General features: G+C 40.3%; 1 long non-coding RNA gene across 1 annotated transcript in view; it reads left to right on the top strand.

Moving 5' to 3' along the window:
• LOC134324675 (uncharacterized) overlaps positions 1-25,252 on the top strand; it is a 42,348-nt gene extending 17,096 nt beyond the window's left edge. The window contains exon 3 of the long non-coding RNA XR_010014213.1: positions 25,003-25,252. This is a non-coding gene — a long non-coding RNA (uncharacterized LOC134324675). The remainder of the gene's footprint in view (positions 1-25,002) is intronic.
• The last annotated feature ends 1,150 nt before the right edge of the window (positions 25,253-26,402 follow it).

A 26,402-nucleotide genomic window follows, 5' to 3' on the forward strand; every position in this document is an offset into this window, starting at 1 on the left:
TTGATTACTAGTCCAGTACCTTAACCACAGCACCTTAACCACTTAACCATGTCAGATTTTTAAAAACATTCCATATTTTTAATAGAACTGCATAACTCCTGTCTAGAACGACTTGCTGTCACAGATTAGATTTAAAAAGATCACATTCCCATGCATTTTTTCTGTGAACTTGTGTAGTTTAGTCTCTCCATGCATGCATTGTTTTTATTTTAACCTTTGTGACAAGGTGCATTTAAAACCGCATTAACGTCTCCTCATGAATGTTGCATTAGGTAGTGTGTAACAGCTTGAAGCGTTTAGCTTGCTTTAATACGATGCAGGCTTGAGCCTCTGTGTGTGCTGTCAGGCCTGGATCACTGGGGCTTTGCGTGGCTTCTCTCCAGGCTGCCAGGGGCCCCAGAACATTGCTGCCGTGGCTCGCTTTGATTTCAGCTGAGGTGAAGCAAATGGGCCAGAACGCTTCCATCACACACTCAGGATCGGGCTCTGACATACCGAGCCTGCACTGCTTAAAAAATTACAGATACATACAGAAATTCTATAGCAGGGTTAGGGGTTAGATGTATTACCTAAATGACAGAAAAACATTAAATATTTGAAACCCCATGAAAGATTTGGGTTTCCTAAAGGAAGTGCTACTTACTGATGCATCGGGACTCATTTAGCAGGTCAGATATATTAGCTACATCTGTGTTGGACGCTGTATGTCCATCTATCCTTACGCCTCATTGGAGTGTATAGTATGACTTAATAATTTACTGTCTCTTATAAGTCTTCTCATTATTTGCTTCTGCCACGAATACACATGCTGGGAATTAACTACATAAATGAGCCCTGTAACTAGTGATGTTTCAATTCAGCATAGTATTCATTTCTTTTTTGCTTTTAAATTTAATGGGAAATGTATTAGCTGCTTGGCGTAATCACTGCAGTAATGGGTTAGAAGTTCAGTTAGAAGCCTAATTAATAATTAGCATTATTTTAAGATAGTCACAACAAACTGAACGATTAATAGTTTATTAGTTTAACATTTTGTAATTGTTTGGGCACTGTTAAACTGGTGTAGTTGGTAAATTGGATTTGTTCCCCCACATTGTTTCTTTATAAAACACTTTCCATGGTTTTCAATGTTGTCATTGTGCTTTATAATGCATTTTCCACATAGACATATTTGGACTGCAGACAGGCCAGACTAGCACCTTGCTCTTGTAATGTACAGAATGTGACATTGTCTTGATGACAGACACTGGCTTTTAAACTTTGTGCTAGGAACAGTCGGGATTGTCTTTTTGTTGGTGACATTTCTGGATAATATTATATTACTGAATCTTTTAATAACATTATGCACTGTAGATGGTGAAATCCCTTAATTCTCTGCAATTGTGTGTTTTTGAAATCTATTTAATTTTATTTAATGCAGCGTTTTTTTAACTATATTTCATTTTAGTTCATGCAGCGTTTTTTAAATATATATTTCATTTTAGCTAATGCTGCGTTTTTAAAATATATTTTATTTTAGTTAATGAGATGAATATTTAATTTCAGACGGATTACGGATATGGATGAATGTATGGATGGATGGATGGACAGACAGACGGACATATGAAAGGACAGATGGTGCTGTGCAAACAGACGGATGGACAGACAGTTAGATAGATAGACATGGATGGATGGATGGACAGGGGATTAAACAGACAGACAGACTTACAGACAGACAGATAGATAGACAGACTGACAAACAGATAAATGGATAGACAGAGACAGAGAGACAGACAGATTATGGATATGGGTGTATGAATGGATGGACAGACAGATGGACAGATAAAAAGACATAGATAAATAAATAGACAGACAGACAGATAGATAGATTATGGATATGGATGGGTAGACAGATAGACAGATAGATACATTGATAGATATACAGATAGACAGACAGAGAGACAGACAGATTATGGATATGGGTGTATGAATGGATGGACAGACAGATGGACAGATAAAAAGACATAGATAAATAAATAGACAGACAGACAGATAGATAGATTATGGATATGGATGGGTAGACAGACAGACAGATAGATACATTGATAGATAGACAGATAGACAGACAGAGAGACAGACAGACAGAAAGATATATGCTCTCCTGACTGAGCTATCCAGGCTCCAAATGACTAAATAATTATTATTCAATCAAATCAAATCAAATAATTATGTTTAATAGATATGGACAAATACAGCGTTATTACAAATATGAATATGAATAAAAGTAATAAACACAGGTAGAGTAGCTTATAACAACAGCTGATGTGCACTAACTTAGCTTGTTAATCCTTAACATTTAAATAAAGACCCAGACATTATTGAAACGAACGATATTGGTACTCATCTAAACAGAACTTCGCGTGTGCTGGACGCTGTTTTAGCTTTGTTATTTCTGGATGGATAAACGAGAAAGTCATGCACGAATATAACGTACGCCACACATTTATAAAAATATATGTTGTTTTAGTTTTAGTCATTACTAATCACCTCAAGAGGGGCTAGATACATACACAAATGTGACTGGCAGCTCTGACTGGCATTCAGAAGGACGTACTTTTTGGTGTAGACTTTAAATGATCCACAGAAACGATGCATTCGTGAGTTTGAATTGTTTTCTGGCAGGTTTAATTACAATGACTGGTTGAAGCTTATTTACTTTAATAAATACAACTTGTTTATTTATTTAATAAAATTCTCAGTTTTTTCTCCCTTGAAGGATTAAAGATGACACCTAAAAAAGAAGTAGTGCAGATTATTGTGCACTGTAGTCTTTTCTAAGGTGTCAAACTTTGCTTTCTTTACCGTTAACGTCCCACGTTTGCATCAGTCCTGACCTGTTATTAAGCTGCGCCTGACCAATCAGCAGGGTAAACAGGGTGTGTTTGCCCAGACCCAGTGGGGTAGTCCTGGCCACCTGGCCTCACATTGCTGTGAGCCTGAGGCCAACGTTGGCACCAGGGTCATAAGTGCATGTCCCATTAAAGCGCACTGTTCTGAAAGGGGTGTGTGAGCAGAGAGAAAGCCACCTGAACGTTTACCGCGGTAATTAACCACAGACTCCAGTCGAGGCTTCAAAGAGGAAGTCGAGTTTCCCATTAAATCTAACAGCGAATGGAAGAAAACGCTACGTACTGGTGGTGCAGTGTACCAGTAAAACGTCTATAATTCACTCCACCGAATTTAACAGCACTGGTAAAAACACGTCCACCAAATCACAAATAAATATAAAAATTGATAGGTGAGAATGAATGAGTGTCAAACCTACGGTGGCCCATTGAGTCGCATCACAACTACATCACAACACAAGCAAACAAAAGCTGAGAATGTGACAGCATTAAGGGAGATCACCTGAAATCCAGCATTTATAAAACATTAACTAAAATGAAATATATTTCAAAAACGCTGCATTAACTAAAACAAAAAACATTTTAAAATGCATTAATTAAAATTAAATATATTTCAAAAACGCTGCATTAACTAAAACAAAAAACATTTTAAAACGCATTAATTAAAATGAAATATATTTCAAAAACGCTTATTCAGACTTTGCCAGTCATGCCTGTATCGATTCCAACCTGATTCGAACCCTAGATCCCTAATCACTTCTTCTACCCAGTGTGATTTAGACTGGCTGATTTAAATAACACCTAAACCTTAATCTGGTACAAGACTAAATATCCTGAAATAGTGTTAGTGTTTACATAAAGTACACAAACTAAATTGACACTAACACTCATCCGGCGTGGTAAGTAAGCCTGCAAATGATGATTCCATCTTTATTTAAAAAAGGTTTACTATAGAACCCAGTAAACACACCTGCCTCAGTATTTACACAAAGCTTCCTGCTGTTACCCTCATTACTGAACCGATAACACACATATTCACTTCATACAGAAAGTCCTGACTCGAACCCTATAGAGGTGCTGTGGTGAGACCTAAAATGAGCTGCCGGTGTTATTATTGTTTTTTACCTTTTTAAAACAACAGATTTGAATGTTGACTAAGTAGTTTGGAATTTCGTAAATGTGATTCCTAATTCATATTATTTTCCTTCTGCAAAACAAATATGCAAAACAAATAGTCTCTAAATTGTCAGATTTTTGGATTTCTGTAATGGGCCCATCTGCCTTAGGGATTGGGGGTGGTGGGTGCACGGTTACAGAATCCTGTCCTTCTGCCTTGCTATTGATGGCCAACAAAGGGGGCATGGAGGTACAGATCAATGTCATATTGGTTCCTTTTTTATATGCATTTTCTCCCTTTTTCATATGCGGATCAGCCTTGTGCACGGAGAGCCACACCCTGATCGCATTATTCCTCGACTCTGTGCAGATGCCATCAACCAGCCAGCAGAGGTCGTAATTGCATCAGTTATGAGGTCCCTATCCGGCTCCCTCCCTGGATGAACGACAGCCGAACGTTGTTCATATAGCCGCCAAGCCCAGCCAGATGGCAGAGCTGAGATTCAATACGATGTATTCAAAATCCCAGCTTTGGTGTGCTAGCGTATTTTACCGCTGTGCCATCTGAGTGGCTCATGTTGGTTTGGTTCCTCTTAACTGAAACTCACCTGTGAATTGTTGAGCGTTAATGCGCTCCAGGTGGATGTGTTTCAATTTATCACTGTTTCTTCAGTGGCGGGCAACTGTTGGCACCCTGATCACTCTTGAAACTGTGATGCCAGGCTCAATCCTGTCTTGGTTTTTTGTTTTCAGCGTTGAGGCACTGGGGTGGTGGGTTCAGGTGGCGCTTATTTATTGCCATATTTGGCTTGTTCTGTGTTTCCTTTCTTACCTGTTTTACTAAGAACAGGGCTGTTAACAGGCGCTTTGAGTAGCTTGTTTCTGCTATTATTTTCCTTTTACCGCTTTGGTTAGTGTTTTTTTTTACCACAGTATTCCTCTTCTTGGATAAGAATCCTGCAATTTGGGTTTACGTTCAACTCTTGCAGGTGTGGGGCTACACCAATCCGCCCTGTTAAAGATTTCAGATCCTGGACCATTTGGTGATCCAATTCAGTCATTACTGATTCCTCACCCTGATCCATACAGCAGAAGGAGTCCCTGGTGAGGCGCTGGAGCTCCAACTCTACCGAGACAGCAGCGTAAATCACTTCGATGGCCTGTAACACTGACACGCACAGTTCTCCTGGGCCACACAACATGTAAGTGGAGACGCTCAGTTCTTACTATGGTAATAGCGCTGCAGGAATAGCGATACGTTGATGAGTTCGCTGGACCGAGAAAACCACCTCACACCTGCTGCTGAGATCCTGTTTTGCACATCACTCCTGATGAAGTCGGGAGTCGGCCAAACGCACCGCTCTCTAAAGACGACGCCTGAAAGACTCGAGCACGAACATTCCACCTAAAGTTTGGAGTTAATGGTCTCGCACGGGCGCAGAGGCTGCGTAAAATAACACGAGTAAAAGCGGTCAGAAGTACAATATTGGCGCAGCAGGTGACATTTGAACAGCGCCAAGCCCATGAGACGGGACGTGGCCACCTCTTGGAGTCTGAGAAACCCAAAGATGAAGCATAAAATTTCTCCAGATTGGAAGCTGTAGGTTTGCACCTGTAATGAACTTTCCATACGTTTCTTCCCCTCTCTTAATTATATCCACCGAGGGCCGTTAACATCGGAGAAGAGACACGTTTTACCTGAATACCAGGTGTGTTCTGCCAACACACTGCAAGTGCTTCGGAGACCAAGTCATATTCTTCCTTTTTTTTATTATTTAAACTCTTGTTATGGGTTGAATGCAGACTCAGAGCTCCCCTGAGTTACTGTAGTAAAAGGGAAACTGTTAAAACAAGCGCCGTCTGTGCACAAAGGGCATCGAACTGGGACGGTACAGCTGCGAATTCAACGTCACCGGTGGAAATGATATTCTGGGCCAATGCAAACACATGCACCTGTAGTAATACACATTCACCGCCGTGGTACATTTACTTTTACCATTTAACTGCTTAAAATAATCTTTGTTCATACAAGGACGTTATATTAACATGAAAATGTGGTCGGCTGTTTCATTTAAAAACACATGAAGTGACAAAGCACATAAATTAATGTCTGAGTATTCCTGAACTTGTTTTTAACTGGTTAAGTAATCTATCCTGATTTATAAATCTTGTAGATTTTTATAGCATGTCTAGAAATGCTTTATGTATAGAATATTTATAGATATTGATTCCATTCATTCTAGTACGCTGGGTAACAAACCTTTAATAGCTTTTAGATCACATGTATAGGTGGTATTTTTGTATTTGATTTCAATCATGATTTACATCCTCGTATTCTTTGTGATTTATTTAATAGCGGCCAAACATGAACAAATACTGCATATTATTAAATTCTGCAATAATTACGAAATACTTCTAAACATATAAAGCGCTACATGGTCTGGCTCCACAGTATCTGAGTGAACTTATTGAGCACTACAGCTCAGCACGTCCACTTCGTTCACAAGGTGCAGGGTTACTTATAGTTCCTAGAGTTAAAAAGATCACGGCTGGTGGAAGAGCATTTTCTTACAAAGCTCCACAACTTTGGAATAATCTTCCTGCCTCTGTCCGGGACTCGAACACGTCTCGATGTTCAAGTTTACATTTAAAACATATTTATTTACTCAGACTTTTGATAAGTCTTTTCAAACTAAACAGCAAACTTCGTTATGCTGTAATAATTCGGGGTGCCGGAGTCTAAAGCTACTCTCTGCAGAACTGACATTTTATTCTTTAACGATTTCACATTGTAGCTACATCTTCTGTTGTTTTACTCCGAGGTGGTTCTGACGGAAACCCCTTTGAGGGTACAGACTGCAAGTCGAGACTGCAGTGTCAACAATGCTGCTCCTACTAGATGGGACGGAAACCTGGCATGTTTGCACCAAAAATTTCCAAATCTTATAACAGACTTTATCACAGACTTCATCTTTTATCTGCTCAACTTCATTTCATTTATTAATAAACATCCATTCCTGCATTTCAGGCCTGCAACACATTCCAAAAAAAGTTGGGACGGGGGCAATTTAGGGCTCGTAATGAGGTGAAAAAACTAAATAATGATGTGATTCCAGACAGGTAATGTGAACAGGTGATTGTAATCATGGTTTGGTACAAAAGCAGCTTCCAGGAAAGGCTGAGAGTCTCTGATGAGTAAAGATGATCAGAGGATCCAGTTTGTCCACAAATGTGTGAGAAAACAATTTAAATGTTTAAAAACAATGAACCTCAAAGAAAGATTGGAAGGGATTTGCATATTTCTCCCTCTACAGTGCAGAATATCATTAAACCATTCAAGGAATCAGGAGGAATTTCAGTGCATAAAGGCCAAGGGTGCAAGCTTAACCTAAACGCCCGTGATCTTCCATCCCTCAGACGGCATCAAGATCCACCACTAAACACTAGCTGATATAACCACATGGGTGAGGGATTACTTAAAGAATTTAGAAAGGAAAAATGCGACAAAGACGACCCCGTACTGCTGCACATCTTAAGACGTGTTTGCAGGAAGAACCAGACAAAATAAAAGCTGAAACACTAAATCACTCGGTCTCCTCGGTGCCAAAACCTCTTAAGTGTGGTGAAAATGAACGGCAACATTACAAAGTGCTTTACTGTCCCAACTTTTTGGAATGTGTTGCAAGCTTAAAATGCAGGAATGGATGTTTATTAATAAATGAAATGAAGTTGAGCAGATAAAACATGAAATATCTCAGGTATATCCTGTCTGACATCAAATAAAAGTCAAAGTCAATGTAAGGAACTCTGGGTTTTTATTATTTGCATTTTTCATGTTGTCCCAACTTTTTCATCTGTTGTGAAATATGAATGCCATAAATCATAAACTCGGGTTTCAGTTAGTCCACAACAAACATCAGAATGTGAAAAATGTCATCTAAGTAATTTTAAGACGCTAATCTAGACACCACAATGTAAAGAAACGGTTATCTTAATTTTTGTTTTCATTTCACTTAAGGTAGCCTTTCCTGTAAGCTTGAACCAGTCTGGCTCTTCTCCTCTGACCTCTCTTGTTGATCTACAGAACTGCCGCTTACTGGATGTTTTTTAAAGCAGAGACTGTGTGGCAACATGGTCAAAGTTACTCAGATCACATTTTCTGGTGTAACTTGATATAAACATGAATCGAAGCTCATGGCCTATTTGTACGATTTTAGTCCTTGATCTCTTTCTAATCACCTAATTGGATAATAAGATAACATAACATAATAACATGACCGGTGAGTGAATACATAGTCTACCAAAGAAATTTCGGGACCTCAGTCTGTCTTTTTTAATTACAGAATATTTACCATCTTAAAAGTACAGCTTATTCTATTTTTAATGGAAGGAAGGTTAATCCAAAATCAAACATTGTAATTAAAATAAGCTTTTAAATTCAAGTTTTTAGGTTTATAAACTTTATTATACTTAATAGAATGTATTTCATAGAGAATGTTGACTGTAGGATGTAGATTTCTGGGCAAAATCAGACTTTTAAAATATATAAATAAGTTTGTAGACAAATTACAGCAAATAAATAAACTTAAGTTATTAAAAGAGAAGATAAATATTCAAATAAATAAAACAGTGCAAAACAATCCTACAGTGTGATGTTAATGTGGTTGATGTGCACGCTCCGAATTCCCATCAGTCAACCTTAAACCATAACGAAACGTCTACAAAACACTTAAACAGGTGCCGAAAAGTCCTTCGTTCCCTCGTCTTTCACTCACAGACGACTGGCACGTCTTCGCCCTGTTTAACCTGGCCTCATTTACCAATGACACATGGCTGGAGTGGCACTGCAAAACAGGGTCTCATTCTCTGCCCGCTGTCAATTAGAATATAAAAAGCATCCAGTGAGCGCAAGCTTGTGACATGGTGAGAAATGTGCAGATGTCTGTGCACCACGGTGCCAAGCTGCCACTGAGGAAGGGGGCAGGATCCTTTCCCTGAGTGAACGGAGTCCGAGCCGCCAGCTTAATCCCACTTTATCCAGGAAAGCCGAGCTGTCAGATCTAGAAGTAAAGGAGACAAAAGCAAGACAAACATGAGCCTTTAGTTACATTTTAATGACCGATGAAACACTCACAGAATCGGCGCTAACAAAAGAAGTACCCTTGTTCATTTAAGATGTTCCCCCTCAGCGAGAAGGGGCACCGCAGCACGGGCAGTTAAATACACGGGCCTCCTATTGAGTCCAGCAAAAGTACTTGTGTTTTGAACACAAAAGCCTAGGGCAGATGGGAATTCTACAGTAAATATAAAAACAGGGCTGTTTAACAGCGTGGTTAAGTGACAAAATCATATTTAAAGTCAAATTAGTTCCAGTTTATTTACATACATCCTGTTAACAAAATGCTCATTAAACCAAGATCCGAGATCTTACACTGGTCACCCTGGTTATTCAGATTCCCTAAAGTGTTTTGTATTTACTTTAATAATATTTTAGCTGTAATTCGATTTAATGAGATGGTTTGGCTAAGATGGACATCTACTGCTAAGGTAAGCAGAGAATTTTTTATATTCAGTGTGGTTTGTACTTCATTTAATTAAGCTTGTTCACTATTTTATATACCAGGCTCATCTGCTATACCATAGCAGTTTATAGTTTATTTAAATTATGAATACACTGATGTCATAAAAGATTAAGAAGTCCATTTGGTCTCACGCACTTTCCAAAACATTAGAAGCATTTAAAAGCTGTTTTTTCTTTATAAAGCATAATTTCTACATGTATGGCAACCATTCCATCCCAGTCTCTGCTGAACTCCCAAATCAGACACACCTCATTCTACTTAATTAGGTACTGATGGGGCGGCACGGTGGCTAAGTGGGTAGCACTGTCGCCTGACAACAAGAAGGTCCTGGGTTCGACCCCAAGGTGGGGTGGCCCGGGTCCTTTCCGTGTGGAGTTTGCGTGGGTTTCCTCCGGGTGCTCCGGTTTCCTCCCACAGTCCAAAGACGTGCAAGTGAGGTGAATTGGAGACACTAAATTGTCCATGACTGTGTTTGATATAACCTGGTGAACTGATGAACCTTGTATAATGACCAACTACCGTTTCTGTCATCAATGTAACCAGAGAGTGTAGAACATGAAGTTAAAATCCTAACAAACTAACAAACAATTAGGTGATGAAATTATCTCCTGAACCAAAACTTATTTAACAAGGGAAAGTGTTAAACCCACTGGTGTGGTTTTTACTATTCTTCTAAAATAGAACCAGCTAGGTGGCAAAACTGTATAGTAGTAGCTCAAAAGTATACTATTGAATAAGACCATCTAGAACCAGAGAAAAAGCAGGGTTTGGTTCTGGCTTTACTTGCAGAGGGATACGGTAAGCATACGGTGAGCATTAGGTTGTGTCCACTCTTAAAATTTCTAAGATGGCTTAATAAGACCAAGATCAAGCCTCAGACAGTGGGGACAACAAAGCTACAGAGTCTCCACTGCTCGGATGGGCAGCAACTTATTTGAATGTCACTCAACAACCGCAGGACGACATCAAGTGATTTACAAAAATAAACTTTTTCCTTTTGCTTGGACAGTGCTCCCTAATTCTGAGGATTGGTTTTCCAGCAGGACCCAATTCTGCAAATCAACACTCTAAATAATGTATTTATAATGTATTTATAATGTATTTTTATAAGAGAAACAATGCCGATAGTTTATAGAACTATTATAACCTTAATATCTATTAATATGAGACAGAATAACAGTGAAACTAATCTTTTTGCAGTGGTCACTTATTTTTTCCCCCAGAGTTTTATATTAATCAAATGCACAATAAAGTACTAATAAAAATAAAGCCTTAAAAATGTAATGGGACATATGTTTGGTTTGGAATTACAAACATTAGTGTTAGTAAAATCATTCTTCTTCCCAGTTGAAATCTGATGTTCAAATAATAAATTCGGTATTATATAATGTTTATTTTATTATTAAATACCACATTTAAAACAACATTAGGGTTAATACTTATAGGAAGGCACCAGGATTAAGAGATTTTATTTTTTACACACTAATATTAAATCCCTGTATATTTCTCATTTATCGCAGCGCTCATCAACTTATTCGTTCTTTTTAATCAGCTGTTTTCTGTTCGTTTCTTATAAAATGGTTTAATTTTGTTTGCATTTTAGAATAGCATATTATAAAACTAGAAATTAGGAAAAGAGTAAACGTGGTTACTAAACATCACTTAATAAATAATGTGTTTAAAATGGTTAATGTTGAAAATACGCAAGAAGGTTTTATAAACGCAAATGTGTAGGCTTACATGCAGTATTGTGCCTTTTCTGCAAACAACTGACTATTAACAATTAAATTAACCATTTAATACTTTTTAATTGTGTTGAAATAGATTCGACATACTATATTTAAATAAAATTTGACTCTTGAATTTATGCTACTTCGTTTTAACCTGAATGTCGGGTAAGATAATTTGCGTTATATCAAATTAAATATATAAAAAACATACAAAAAGTTAATCCTGAAGGTTGTTTATGAAGGTTGTGTTATCTAATCAAATCTGTAATTCTTAGAATTGTGGAGGTTTTAGTGGCTTTAATTGGAATAAATTGAGCGCATTAGTACAATCGTGTCTCACCGCTGGTGTTCCAAATGGCGTTGGTGTGATTTTTGTAGCCGCTCTTCATGCACTCATCTACGTAGGCTTTGGGGTCACAGCCAGACACCAGGATCTCTCTGAGCAGGGCGATGTAAGCGATGGCCAGTCTGAGGGTGTCGATTTTGGACAGGCGCTTCTCGTAGGGGAACATGGGTACGTGGCAGCGCAGCTCCTCGAACGCGGAGTTGATGCTGAGCATGCGCTTGCGCTCTCGGATGTTGGCGGCGTGCCTCTGTACCCGGTACGGATGGTGATGATGCTGATGTTGGTGCTGATGCTGCTGGATGTGATTGCTGGACGCGATGCGCCTCAGCCTGGTTTTGCTTCGTTCGTTCTGATCATGTTCTGTCTCTGCGGTCCCGTTATCTGCTTCTGCACCCGGGGAGCGAGAGTCCAGCTCCGGGAAAGCGAGCTGCGCATCGGGGAAAACGTTCTGACACCCGAATGAGGACCAGGGAGAAAGTTCTCCTGTCACCGCCGTGCAGTCATACAAGAGCGAGTCGAGTTGGGACTGAAACTGAAAGTTGGGTTCCATTTGCCCCCAGAAAGCAAAGTCAGTACTCGCATCTTGGTCCAAGTCAAACAGCATGTCCTCCATCATTGCTTTATCGTTCCAATCTGAGCGCTTTCCTAAAACCTGCAGCTTTTATAGAACAATCTGATCTCTTCAAAACAGGCACTGACATGTAAATGCGCACCGTTCCTTTAACTGACACTAAACCCGCGCACACTTGCGCTGATCCACATCCAGTGGGATTAAACATCTCAAGGACTTGCAGGACTCACAGCGGGACGCTTAGGTCCATTCAACAGGTTGAAAAAGAGCTCATTAGGACACGCGTCTCAAACTAATTGAGTTCTCATTGCCATTTAAAAACAGCTGATCTTGCAAACACAGACTGAGGAAAAGCACATGCACAATTAGAAAGTTTCCTTAAGTCGTTTCCTAACAGTGTGCCAATATTTACAATCATTAAAAAAAACCCATGTGCTACAGTTTTGCATAAAGACTCTTGAGACGGGGCAAACATGGACCCCAGGTGGAAGTTCTGCACCTAAATACTGGACCAGCTGCTGAAAAAAATAAATATATAATATAAATAATCAAAATTATTCAAGCCACAATGCAAATTAGGTGTATTATCAAAGTTTTCAAAACAAGAACAATGTAAATAACTCAACACTATTCACAAAACAAGCGGTTTCTCCAAATTGAACCCAAAATGCCACATTTAATGACTACTGCAGTCTCAGAATTAGTCTTAGACCAGATGCAAATGTGACACACAGCCAGACATCAACTTCTGGCAGCAATCCTGAGGAATCAAAGCCCATTCCTCGTGAGCAAAGGCCTCCAGATCACTAATAATGTTGGGTTTCTGTGCTGCAACCGCTTTCTGTAAATCCCACAGATGATTTACTACAGGTTTCAAATCAATAAACTGTGAGGGTCTTGGTGGACTTGTGGGTATGCTTGGGAGCACCGTCCTGTTGGAAGATCCAATGACACCCAAGCTTCAGCCTTCTCACAGAAGGCGTGACGTTTTCTCTTAGGAGTTCCTGATATTTGATTGAATCCATCTTGACCTCCACATGCTGCAGTTTTTCAGTGCCAGAGGAAGCAAAGCAGCCCCAAAACATCACCGAGCCACCACCATGCTTTACTGTAGGCAGGACGTTCTTTTCTGCATCTTTTTAGCTTCATTCCTCCTGCTCCAGACATACCACTGATCCACAGGCCTGAAAAGTTCTACTTTTGTTTTATTGTTTCAACTTTTTTAAGCATATTGGAGCCGACTTTTCTTATGCTTTGGGGTCAGTAGAGGTGTATAGGCATGGAGACTTTCAGTATTTAGCATTTAAAACTTCCTCTTTCTGGCACATCTAGGTTCCATTAACTTTGAACATGTGAGCTTTGCATCCTGCTGTATCTTTAGGAACATTCAGTGCCTCTGCGATCTTTTCGTATCATTTTCCTTTGTTTATGTTGGGCAATTATTTATTCTCTTAATATCTCTGAATTTATGATTTGAAATGTAAATAAAGTGATTTTTGTACATTAATAAGAAAGTAATATTGCACATAAAATTGCTCCACATGCTGCAGTTTTGCAGTGCCAGAGGAAGCAAAGCAGCCCCAAAACATCACCGAGCCACCACCATGCTTTACTGTAGGCAGGAAGTTCTTTTCTGCATCTTTTCAGCTTCATTCTTCTTCCTCCAGACATACCGCTGACCCACAGGCCTGAAAAGTTCCTGTTTTGTTTCATCGCTCGACAGAACAGAAGCCTGAAACTTTTTTTGAGCATATTGGAGCCGACTTTTCTTACGCTTTGGGGTCAGTAGAGGCGTATGGGCATGGAGACTTTCAGCATTTAGCATGTGTCTTACTGTGCAAACTGAAACTGAACGGTTCCATCAACTTTAAACATGTGAACTTTGCATCCTGCTGTATCTTTAGGAACATTCAGTGCCTCTGTGATCTTTTCATGTCATTTTCCTTTGTTCGTGCTGGGCTGTTATTTCTTCTCTTAATATTTCTAACATGACATCAAATCTCACAGCAAACAACAAAGCGACAAACTTCAAGCCAGTCCAGTTGTTTTTGTGTTTTATCTCAATATGACCTGATGAAACTAATAAAGCCCTTAATTAGTAGCATCCGGTCAACACTTGTGTTGTGGTTTAAAACGTAATTAAAGAGATTTTTGTACTTTAATAAGAAAGTAATATTGCACATAAAATTGAAAGTATATTGCACGATATTGACGTCATACTCAGTGTCCAAAATCAAGACTTCAGCTGCTCAACAGTCCATGATCACATTCAGAATCACTTCAATAGAATCAACAAATCACAGACTCTTCTCTTCATTGCATTTAACACACGTCCCAACTTTAATGGAAATAGGGTTTGTATTGATCAGTTTTGGCAGTCTGTAAATGGCTGGCGGATAAAAGAGGTCGGTGTGTTTAAAACTGAAGTGGGTGGAAATAAGAGAATTGTCAGAACCTTCTGCTGTACACAGAGCCCCGAGTCTGCTGCAGCTGACACCCAGCAGTTCTGTTGTTTACCCCCCACACGCCCCCTGTACACCCACTGGCATGAGTGTGTCCCTGAAATGCTTGATTAATGTTATTTTTAGTCCATTTTAAACTTGTTTGCCATTTATTTTTGCCTGTTTTATTTATTTATTTGCTTTAGGAGGACTGGATAGATAGCTATTGGCTGACAAAATTGTTGGTATAAAGCTAGTAACCTTTTATTTATTTATTTATTTTAGGATTTTAACGTCATGTTTTACACTTTGGTTACATTCATGACAGAAACGGTAGCTACTCATTACACAAGATTCATCAGTTCACAAGTTTAATGTCAAACACAGTCATGGACAATTTTGTATCTCCAGTTCACCTCACTTTCACGTCTTTGGACTGTTTGAAGCTCCCGGAGGAAACCCACACAGACACGGGGAGAACATGCAAACTCTGCACAGACAGGACCCGGATCGAGCCATTTCTATCTATCCTAATCCATCCAATGTAATTAAAAAGTTCAGATCAGATGTTCTACATTGAAAAAGCGTAATAACTGAAGTGATCATGGCAAGCAGTAGCCTAGTTAAGGTACTGGACTAGTAACCAGAAGGTCGCTGGTTCAAGCCCCACCTCAGCCAGGTTGCTGCTGTTGGGCCCTTGAGCAAGGCCCTTAACCCTCAATTGCTCAAACTGTATACTGTCACTGTACTGTAATTCGCTTTGGATAAAGGCTTCTGATAAATGCCGTAAGTGATCATGATTTGATAACCATTTCTCTACCATTTGGATAACAATCTCCTTTGCTTCATTTTATTTTCATCTGTTGATATGTTAAGAAGATGCAGGACGTTCCCTAAGTCAATTCCCTGAGTGCTTGCTGGAAGTATTGCAATTCAGTTTAATGCGAGCGCACAATAAACCGGTTGGATGCAAAGAGAATATAAAAAACAGGCCGCTGAGCAAGGGAGGGTCATCCCGTGATTATTTTACATGCTCTGAACAGCTCGGATGGTCAAACTTATTTGTTTTTATTTATTTTAATTGAACTGAGTGTAAATTTAAACGAGTGGACGGAGCTGTCGTGTCGTGTCTTATTGCTAGCATGCCCGTCCACCATGGCTCCTTCGGGAACAAAGCCGTGACACTTTTAACCACATACTCTTCCTCTCATTAAAAGCACCGGTCACTCTTCTGTCAGACAGCCGGTCTGGAAAAGGCATCACGTGCATAAAATCTTCTTGCACAAACAGTGCGTCCGTGGCAGGGCAGGGACGCCACGAGAGACGCCACAGTCTTCAGAGCTGACATACGTCCTGATGAGTAAGAGTCCTCGCTTCCTTTTTTCTTATTCTCTCTGGTCGAGGCTGCAGAGGGGGTGTTAATTGTTCCTCCAGATTTCGAATGCTCATGACAGAGCTGGTGAATGGCCCCTGGTTCAGGAGGTCAAAGCTCTCCAGCTCCTGAGGATGTGCAAAGTGAAAGAGGTGAGGAGGAAACTGAGACGTTTCACCCTGAGCTGCATGAGGTAAAGAGACCCTGCTGACGGGCCATGTGTGAATGATTAGGGCACGTTTCGCTCAACGTTGAATGAGATAAAGACCAATGGGTTCGATCTTCTATGCACAGGTGCAGCCAGCGGCGAGGGTGTTTGGTGAACGGGTCTGAGGGGGTCACCGTGTGAAGAATGCATCGGCTGCATTAATGACCGTCCCTGGTTTTGTTGTTGTTTGTGAGCAGACTTGGAGCTTTGTTGTTTTCTCGGGTGAAAAGGACCAGCATGAAATGGTTTCTTTGGTTCGGACAAGAGCTTCGTGGTGTGAATAGATGTTTCATACCAAGTTAGGTTAGTCCAGGGTTATTCAAACTCCGGGTCGTGACCCTTGGGTGAGTTGCGAGCCAAAGAATATGGGTCACAGACAAAAATAATAATAATTAAAGGAACGAATTTTAACAGGCACTTTAAAAATGAACATGTACACGCCTTGTTGGACCAACATGCTAAAGCATAAGCACAAAACTGGCACCGTGAACCTCGTCTGGAGTCCGATATTGATCAAATGGACAAAGAAAAAACAGAACCAAGGGTTCTATCTACCTAACTATCTGTCTGTCTGTCTGTCTGTTTGTCTGTCTGTCAGTTGGTCGGTCAGTCAGTCTGTCTGTATATGTATCTATCTGTCTGTCTGTCTGTCTGTCTGTCTGTCTGTATATCTGTCTGTCTATCTATCTGTCAGTCGGTGGGTCGGTCAGTCTGTCTGTATATTTATTTATCTGTCTAACTGTCTGTCTGTCTGTCTATCTATCTATCTGTCTGTCTGTCTGTCTGTCTGTCTGTCTGTCAGTCGGTCGGTCAGTCTGTATATTTATTTATCTGTCTAACTATCTATCTGTCTGTCTATCTATCTATTTATTTATCTGTCTAGCTCTCTATCTGTCTATCCGTCCATCCATCCATATCTATAATCTATATATAGTCTGTCGGTCGGTCGGTCGGTCGGTATATTTATTTATCTGTCTGTCTGTCTGTCTGTCTGTCTGTCTGTCTGTCTATCCGTCCGTCCATCCATCTATTATCTATCTGTCTGTCTGTCTGTCTGTCTGTCTGTCTGTCTGTCTGTCTATCTATCTATCTATCTATCTATCTATCTATCTATCTATCTATCTATCTATCTATCTATCTATCTATCTGTCTATCTAATGGCATTATACATGAGTTAAGAGGTGGATAGTAGCTATACAGATGTGACGTGTATCTGAATTGTATAACAGATACTGCTGACCTGAGCTGACCGGTGTGTCAGCAGAGTAAATATTACGTTTACGTTGCTGAACAATTAATCATTTAAACATGGCACCAAGGGCTTGAATATCAATAAAAATTCATAGACGTTTCTCTCCTCTTGGTGAGTGATTTCTGAGTCACTCTCTGTAAACACGAGAACTCTGACTCAGGATCTGAAACAGCTTCACAAAAACAGCAGAAATTCAGTGAAATTCAGTAAAATGTGGCCGTTTCGCTCCGACCTTGTCAGGTACGGTCTCCGAAATCTGGCTCTGGTGCAGCCTGGTTCATCAGCAGCCTGGAATGTGAGTGAATGAGCAGTTACACAAACATGCAGAGAAATAAAGAAGCAGAGATCAGAAACACACACACAAACACACACTGAGCTTTTATATACAGCGCTACCTTCAAACTCAAGGTCAGTCGGTTCTGGGAGTGGTGTTGAATTTTAAGGTATAAATAAATAAATATATATACAGTGTATCACAAAAGTGAGTACACCCCTCACATTTCTGCAGATATTTAAGTATATCTTTTCATGGGACAACACTGACAAAATGACACTTTGACACAATGAAAAGTAGTCTGTGTGCAGCTTATATAACAGTGTAAATTTATTCTTCCCTCAAAATAACTCAATATACAGCCATTAATGTCTAAACCACCGGCAACAAAAGTGAGTACACCCCTAAGAGACTACACCCCTAAATGTCCAAATTGAGCACTGCTTGTCATTTTCCCTCCAAAATGTCATGTGATTTGTTAGTGTTACTAGGTCTCAGGTGTGCATAGGGAGCAGGTGTGTTCAATTTAGTAGTACAGCTCTCACACTCTCTCATACTGGTCACTGAAAGTTCCAACATGGCACCTCATGGCAAAGAACTCTCTGAGGATCTTAAAAGACGAATTGTTGCGCTACATGAAGATGGCCAAGGCTACAAGAACATTGCCAACACCCTGAAACTGAGCTGCAGCACAGTGGCCAAGATCATCCAGCGTTTTAAAAGAGCAGGGTCCACTCAGAACAGACCTCGCGTTGGTCGTCCAAAGAAGCTGAGTGCACGTGCTCAGCGTCACATCCAACTGCTGTCTTTGAAAGATAGGCGCAGGAGTGCTGTCAGCATTGCTGCAGAGATTGAAAAGGTGGGGGGTCAGCCTGTCAGTGCTCAGACCATACGCCGCACACTACATCAAATTGGTCTGCATGGCTGTCACCCCAGAAGGAAGCTTCTTCTGAAGTCTCTACACAAGAAAGCCCGCAAACAGTTTGCTGAAGACATGTCAACAAAGGACATGGATTACTGGAACCATGTCCTATGGTCTGATGAGACCAAGATTAATTTGTTTGGTTCAGATGGTCTCAAGCATGTGTGGCGGCAATCAGGTGAGGAGTACAAAGATAAGTGTGTCATGCCTACAGTCAAGCATGGTGGTGGGAATGCCATGGTCTGGGGCTGCATGAGTGCAGCAGGTGTTGGGGAGTTACATTTCATTGAGGGACACATGAACTCCAATATGTACTGTGAAATACTGAAGCAGAGCATGATCCCCTCCCTCCGGAAACTGGGTCGCAGGGCAGTGTTCCAGCATGATAATGACCCCAAACACACCTCTAAGACGACCACTGCTTTATTGAAGAGGCTGAGGGTAAAGGTGATGGACTGGCCAAGCATGTCTCCAGACCTAAACCCAAAAGAACATCTTTGGGGCATCATCAAGCGGAAGGTGGAGGAGCGCAAAGTCTCGAATATCCGCCAGCTCCGTGATGTCGTCATGGAGGAGTGGAAAAGCATTCCAGTGGCAACCTGTGAAGCTCTGGTAAACTCCATGCCCAGGAGAGTTAAGGCAGTTCTGGGAAATAATGGTGGCCACACAAAATATTGACACTTCAGGAACTTTCACTAAGGGGTGTACTCACTTTTGTTGCCGGTGGTTTAGACATTAATGGCTGTATATTGAGTTATTTTGAGGGAAGAATAAATTTACACTGTTATATAAGCTGCACACAAACTACTTTTCATTGTGTCAAAGTGTCATTTTGTCAATGTTGTCCCATGAAAAGATATACTTAAATATCTGCAGAAATGTGATGGGTGTACTCACTTTTGTGATACACTGTATATATAGAAGAAGGGGGCTAAGAAACAAGGAGGTGGTTTTAATGTTTTATATAAAATACATTAAAACCACCTCCTTGTTTCTTAGCCCCCTTCTCATGCTGTTCTTCAATGGTCAGGACCCCCTCAGGACCACCACAGAGCAGGTATTATTTAGGTGGTGGATGATTCTCAGCACTGCAGTGACACTGACATGGTGGTGGTGTGTTAGTGTGTGTTGTGCTGGTATGAGTGGATCAGACACAGCAGTGCTGCTGGAGTTTTTAAACACCTCACTGACATTATTAAGTACCATGAGCTTTAAATTTGGACGCACTTTTGAAACACCCCCCCACGTCAGCTATCATTTATTATTGCATTGCATTAGCATTGTATACGTCACAGGAAATAGAAATGCATTTTTAGCCCTGAATCTCAATTTTTATTTGGACTTTTTTGCAGTTTTAAGATGTTTTACACTATAATACAGCTGTACTAAACAGTGCGTACAATACACGGCTGTGCAATTTGGGACACAGTCTTTTGTTTATTATTAGCAGATTTAGGAATCTGGTCAAAACTAGTGGGATTTCACTACTACATGATTACATTTTAGGTGATTTATTTAAAGTAAGCTAAGCCTGTTGAATATGTAATGTTATGACCCCCCCTTCCCAATATTTAGATATGCTCAAAAAGCCCCTATATACTCATGTTAAATTATTATAATAAATAAACACATTCCACTCATGTTCCACTAATGTTAGGATTCGTCATTGTTCCCATCAGTTTTTGATATGAACCCCTTCCCGCCACACCCCCTTCCCTTCCCGGTAGATTTGCGCCCCTCGCCCCCCTCCCCCAGTGTTTAATTCCAGTCTACAGTCTTGATTCGTGCAAACTGAGTCGAGTCGAGTATGCCGTCATGCACGCAGCCTGTTTAATGTGGAAATTTCCTGATTAATCAGGTGAACCTGACGATTGCGCAAGTACGGCAGAACAAAACAACACGGACCATTAATTGATAAAAACGTCCCACATTATAGAAATTCCTCCTTTAATAAGCTTAGGGGAAACTGCCACCCACACGAAAGCAGGGTGACTCTTAAGGCACTTTAATAAACGGCAATAAATTGATTCCGCCCTCCAGAGAGAGAAGCCGCTCTGCATTTTGCAGCCCAAAGCTCACATCTTTAAACAATTAGCGGGCCTGCATGGTTTCCGTGGAAAGGACAATTTAGTAAAGAGGGGGGGAAATGCCACGGCTGAGGGGTGACTTCCCCTGAGAGCCCACCTCTCGGAGTGTGCCAGTCTGTTCACCTCTCCATGCACAAGATACGAGCAGGCATGTGCATGCCGGGGACGGAATCGTGCAGTTTCTTCAGCTGCATGCGCTGAGAAGAGCTAATATATATATATATACTATATATATATATATATATATATATATACATATATATACTGTATATATATATATACAGTATATATTTATCACTACATACTATATACGTATATATAAATCACTACAACCTGAGTAGAGTTCAGATCACGTAACATCAGAGCATCTGACCGTTTCCGACACATATTCCGTCCGGCTCAGAGCAGAGATTTAACCGGAATGTAAACGTCAGACTTATCAGGGTTCGGGCCGGTAATTAGGTGGTAAATAGGAACAAAGCGGGGGCCTCCACAGAAGCCATGTGAACGCAGATGCTAATTGCAGAAAGCCTCGAGGCTTGGCGAAAGGTCACAGTCGTTGTGGTATCACTTTAATTTCCCATGAAGACACTGCGAGAAGAAAGTGCATACTTACATCATGATGAACAGAGCTGGTTCCTAAAGCTAGATTTCTATCTAAACTACAGAACTCAATGAACTGAAGTATACACCAATCAGCCATAACATTAAAACTACTGTCCATTTTATTAGCTTCACTTAACATATAGAAGCACTTTGTAGTTCCACAATTACTGACTGTAGTCCATCTGTTTCTCTACATACCTTTTTTAACCCTGTTCTTCAATGGTCAGGACCCCCACAGGACCACCACAGAGCAGGTATTATTTAGGTGGTGGATCATTCTCAGCACTGCAGTGACACTGACATGGTGGTGGTGTGTCAGTGTGTGTTGTGCTGGTATGAGTGGATCAGACTTTTTTACCGTGTCCACTCACTGTCCACTCTATTAGACACTCCTACTTGTAGTAAGTCGGTCCACCTTGTAGTTGTAAAGTCAGAGACGATCGCTCATCTATTGCTGCTGTTTAAGTCGGTCGTCTTCCAGACCTTCATCAGTGGTCACAGGACGCTGCCCACGGGGCGCTGTTGGCTGGATATTTTTGGTTGGTGGACTATTCTCAGTCCAGCAGTGACAGTGAGGTGTTTAAAAACTCCAGCAGTGCTGCTGTGTCTGATCCACTCATACCAGCACAACACACACTAACACATCACCACTATGTCAGTGTCACTGCAGTGCTGAGAATGATCCACCACCTAAATAATACCTGCTCTGTGGTGGTCCTGTGGGGGTCCTGACCATTGAAGAACAGGGTGGACTACAGTCAGTAATTGTAGAACTACAAAATGCTTCTATATGGTAAGTGGAGCTGATAAAATGGACAGTGAGTGTAGAAGCAAGGAGGTGGTCATAATGGTATGCCTGATCGGTGTAAATACTTAAATTACATTCATAACCAAACAATATGTCTGGTTATATGGGTGTGTATGTCTACGTGTGCAATCTCTGATAAATTAAGGCAATTTAATGAAATTCTTAATGATTTATTTCAGTTTAAATACGGACTGACGGCCTCCCTGCAGTACGATATTGCCACGAGGCTAAAACTCTCTTATTTGAAGAATCAAAACGTAAAGAACGGAGCGAAAGCAAAACAGAACCTCTCTGTGAGTGTCTATGAGGAGTTTATCATTCTTTCAGTGTCTAATTTTCAGTTTGTCTCCCAAAACATTCCAGGATGGGAGAGTCCTGGTGTATGGCTCACGCTTACGTACATGAATGAACGCATGATGCCCTGTGATACTAGACTAGGGCGTTTCTGAAGATAAGCTCTGGACCAATCATGACCCTGACCAGGATAAGCCCTTAATTGAAGATGAAAGAAAGTACTAATGAATAAAATCCTAAAGCTCTGGCCTTCATCTGGTCCTGAGTGATGCTGAGCTTTACGTTGCCAGAGCATCCTGTGTCGAGTTTCGTGGCGTACGCCAGAGGTGTTGCACTTCCTGTCGCGTTTTAACTCCCGCCAAGTGCTCAGACCCCTAATCCTCCATTATTTCCTAAATAAAATTCCTTTATTTCAGAAGAATAGGAAAAAAGTCAGTAAAAACAGAGAGATTATGAGAAACAGATTTCTAAACATAAACACCAATCAGAGAAACACGGCAACAGGAAACAGGATAAAAGTGCTTCCACGGAGAAAAACACAGGATCAATGGCTCATCGTGTTTCACCATACACCGGGTGTGAGCGCGAAAGGCTTGCCAGACGAATACCAGACACGTCAAGGCCTCCTCCCTGGATTGCTGCACGCCGATGGAAATAATTTCGAATTGTAGATCTGAATTATGTAGTGAGTGCGCCCTGAACCCCGCACTTGTTGATTTGTTAGAGGTCAGATCTGAACAGTCAGACTGACACTCCGAGGTCTCAGGGCTCATCAAACGTATGCCTATAGACGTCAGTTCCTTACATACGACAGATCTTCAAAATGCGGTGAGGGTGGGAGGAGGAGTAATCGCTCGTAGTCCGGATTTAGCTACATCTTATTTCCACCTTTTGTGGACGCTCAAAGAAGCTTTAGGGGGAAGAAGATTTTCATGTGGTGATGATGTGAATGCAGCGGCGCATCAGTGGCTACGAGCTCAACCAGAAACATTTACTATAGCTACAGCTTTACTATGTATACCAAAATAACACCTCCATATATACCCCCAGGCAATGTTGTATCTGTCTGTCTGTCTGTCTGTCTGTCTGTCTATCTATGTATCTATCTCTGTCTTGTCTGTCTGTCTGTCTGTCTGTCTATAGTCTGTCTATAGTCTGTCTATCTATTCATCTGTCTAGTCTGTCTATCTATCTGTCTATCTACAGTGTCTGTCTGTCTGTCTATCTGTCCGTCTGTCCGTCCGTCCGTCCACAGTATCTGTCTGTATGTCTATCTATCTTATCCGTCTGTCTGTCCGTCCGTCCGTCTGTCTGTCTGTATGTCTATCCATCCATCTATCTATCAGGTGCCCGGGTTGGCTATATGTTGTGTTTAAACAGCTCCAGGTTTGAATCTCAGCTGTGCTATCAGCCGACCAGGCGTCAACACAGACATGATTGTGTGTCTGAAAGGGACGTGGTCGAAGCCCTGGGATGGATTAGCTCCCCGTCTAGGGTATTCTTGCCTTACGCGTGGTGTTTCCGGGAAAACAGGATCCGCCGCAACCCTAAAATGTTTTTGCTTGATGACTTGTGATTTTTAGGACCGTTGGCCATATAGGGCGCCACCTAGCTACCATAATAGCTACCACACACAAACACAGGACTACGGGTCACACACGAACTATGCAGCATCTGCACACACACAGTTAATATTTAATATTTAAAGCAAAAATGTAAATTCACGTTACAAGAGAGCAAAGATTTTATTTTTTATTTTTAATCTTTTAGAGTGTAAATAATTTTTTTTCTGTGTAAATAATTTTAATTACTTGTATTAATACTACTACTGTCTTTCTTTCTTCTACTGCTGCTACTCTATTGGAGAGATGCCACTCGAAATTTCATTGTACTTGTGTATAGTGACAATAAAGATTCTATTCTATTCTATTCTATTCTATTCTATTCTATTCTATTCTATTCTATTCTATTCTATTCTATTCTATTCTATTCTATTCTATTCTATTCTATTCTATTCTATAATGCCCACGTTAAAAGGTGCCGGCTGGATTCGTGACCTATTGTAGGACTAGCAGCATTGATTTCCCCACACATGAGGGACTTTAAGGATTTCCCTGCATGAGAGTCTCTGACTGGTCAGCAGGAAATGTATGTGGGTAACCTAACATTTACTTTAATTACAACATTTATACGAAGGCCATAATAATTCGGCTACATAAAAAGAGAGTAAACAAACTCTTCAAAGAGCAACCATGAGTATAAAAATGTGGTATAATGTGGCTCTTATAATGGTAATTATTTAAAGTCACAGTACAGAAGACGTAACAGACTACACAGACAGTAGAATTCTGGATGGACTGGGCGTGAAAACTATTTTAGACAGACGGAAGTAACTTTTATTGTAAAATATGGTGCTCGTGGGTAGAAAACCAGTTTATTTAAGGCTTTTTGAAGTGTGGTAAAGCTCGCTGACCCTGATCTTATTCCTGTACCTTTTCTCTCTATCAGTACGCTGGAGCACGACCAGAAACGGGCCGGATTGCTCCTGCGGGACCCGGATTTGAAGAAGACTTGGCAACCCAGGAGAAATAACAGGTCAGCAGTGCTTGGCAATGGCCTACTCATTCGGGGGCGATAAAAAAGAATTTCCTCCTGAAAAAGCTGCACGAGGGAACGCTTTTGGACTGGACGCAAAGAATATGAGGCACGCAGCAGGAATGCGTACATAATTGTGAATAAACGACTTAAATGTCAAAGACAGACGAGCACTTCTTACATCCGCATACCGCATTAGTATTTACTCGACCCTCATTACTATAAAGATATCATTTCTCCTCGGTTTAGGGAGTAAAACTCTAAACTTTCATTGTAAAATCAACATGTGATAGCGTGTTAGCTGGTTTAGCAATTTTTGCCATTACAAAAATGATCTTTTATTATTATTATTATTATGATTTTTTATTTTCTAATTTCTAATTTATTAGTTTTTTATTATTTGTAATTATTGTTTTGTTTAAATTATTGTTATTAGTCTATATCTATCTATATTTGGGTTATACATTTTATATAGGCTTATTTTATATCTAGTAAATGAAATTAGATAGATGATTAAACTATTTATTATTGTGTATCTATCTATCTATCTATAGTATGTCTGTCTGTCTATCTATCTATCTATCTATAGTATGTCTGTCTGTCTATCTATCTATCTATCTATCTATCTATCTATCTATCTATCTATCTATCTATCTATCTATGTACAATATCTGTCTGTCTGTGTGTCTGTCTCTATCTCTTTCTCTGTCTGTCTGTCTGTCTATCTGTCTGTCTGTCTGTCTGTCTGTCCGTCCGTCTCTATCTGTCTGTCTGTCTATCTATCTGTATGTCTGTCTGTCTATCTATCTACCTGTCTGTCTGTCTAAAACTTTATAGCTTTATATGTCTGTCTACTTATTTATCTACCTGTCTGTCTGTCTTTTTGTCTGTCTATCTATCTATCTACATGTCTATCTTTCTGTCTATCTGTCTATATATTTCTATCTATATATCTGTCTGTCTGTCTATCTATTTATCTATTGTTCTGTCTGTCTTAAACAGTCAAATATGACTTTTACATAATAAATTTGATAATTTTGACCCCTAATTATGTATATTCACAGTGTAGTGAAAGCTTTACACTGAGCTCTTGACCAGCACATTTTGTAATGCTAATATTATTATAGTTTTTTAGTCTAGTACTGGCTGGATGGGTTGAAAGATTTGATATTCATTGACGAATGATTGGTGAGACTTGCCTCTGACACCAAAAGTGCTAGTTCCAGTTCCGAGTCCAACACCTGTAAGAAGTGAAAATGAACCCAATTGCAGGATGCTTAACCAAGGTAGAACTATACTGTGGCTTGTAGGAC

This window comes from Trichomycterus rosablanca, chromosome 12 (genome assembly GCF_030014385.1).
Source record: "Trichomycterus rosablanca isolate fTriRos1 chromosome 12, fTriRos1.hap1, whole genome shotgun sequence".
NCBI classification, from domain to species: domain Eukaryota; kingdom Metazoa; phylum Chordata; class Actinopteri; order Siluriformes; family Trichomycteridae; genus Trichomycterus; species Trichomycterus rosablanca.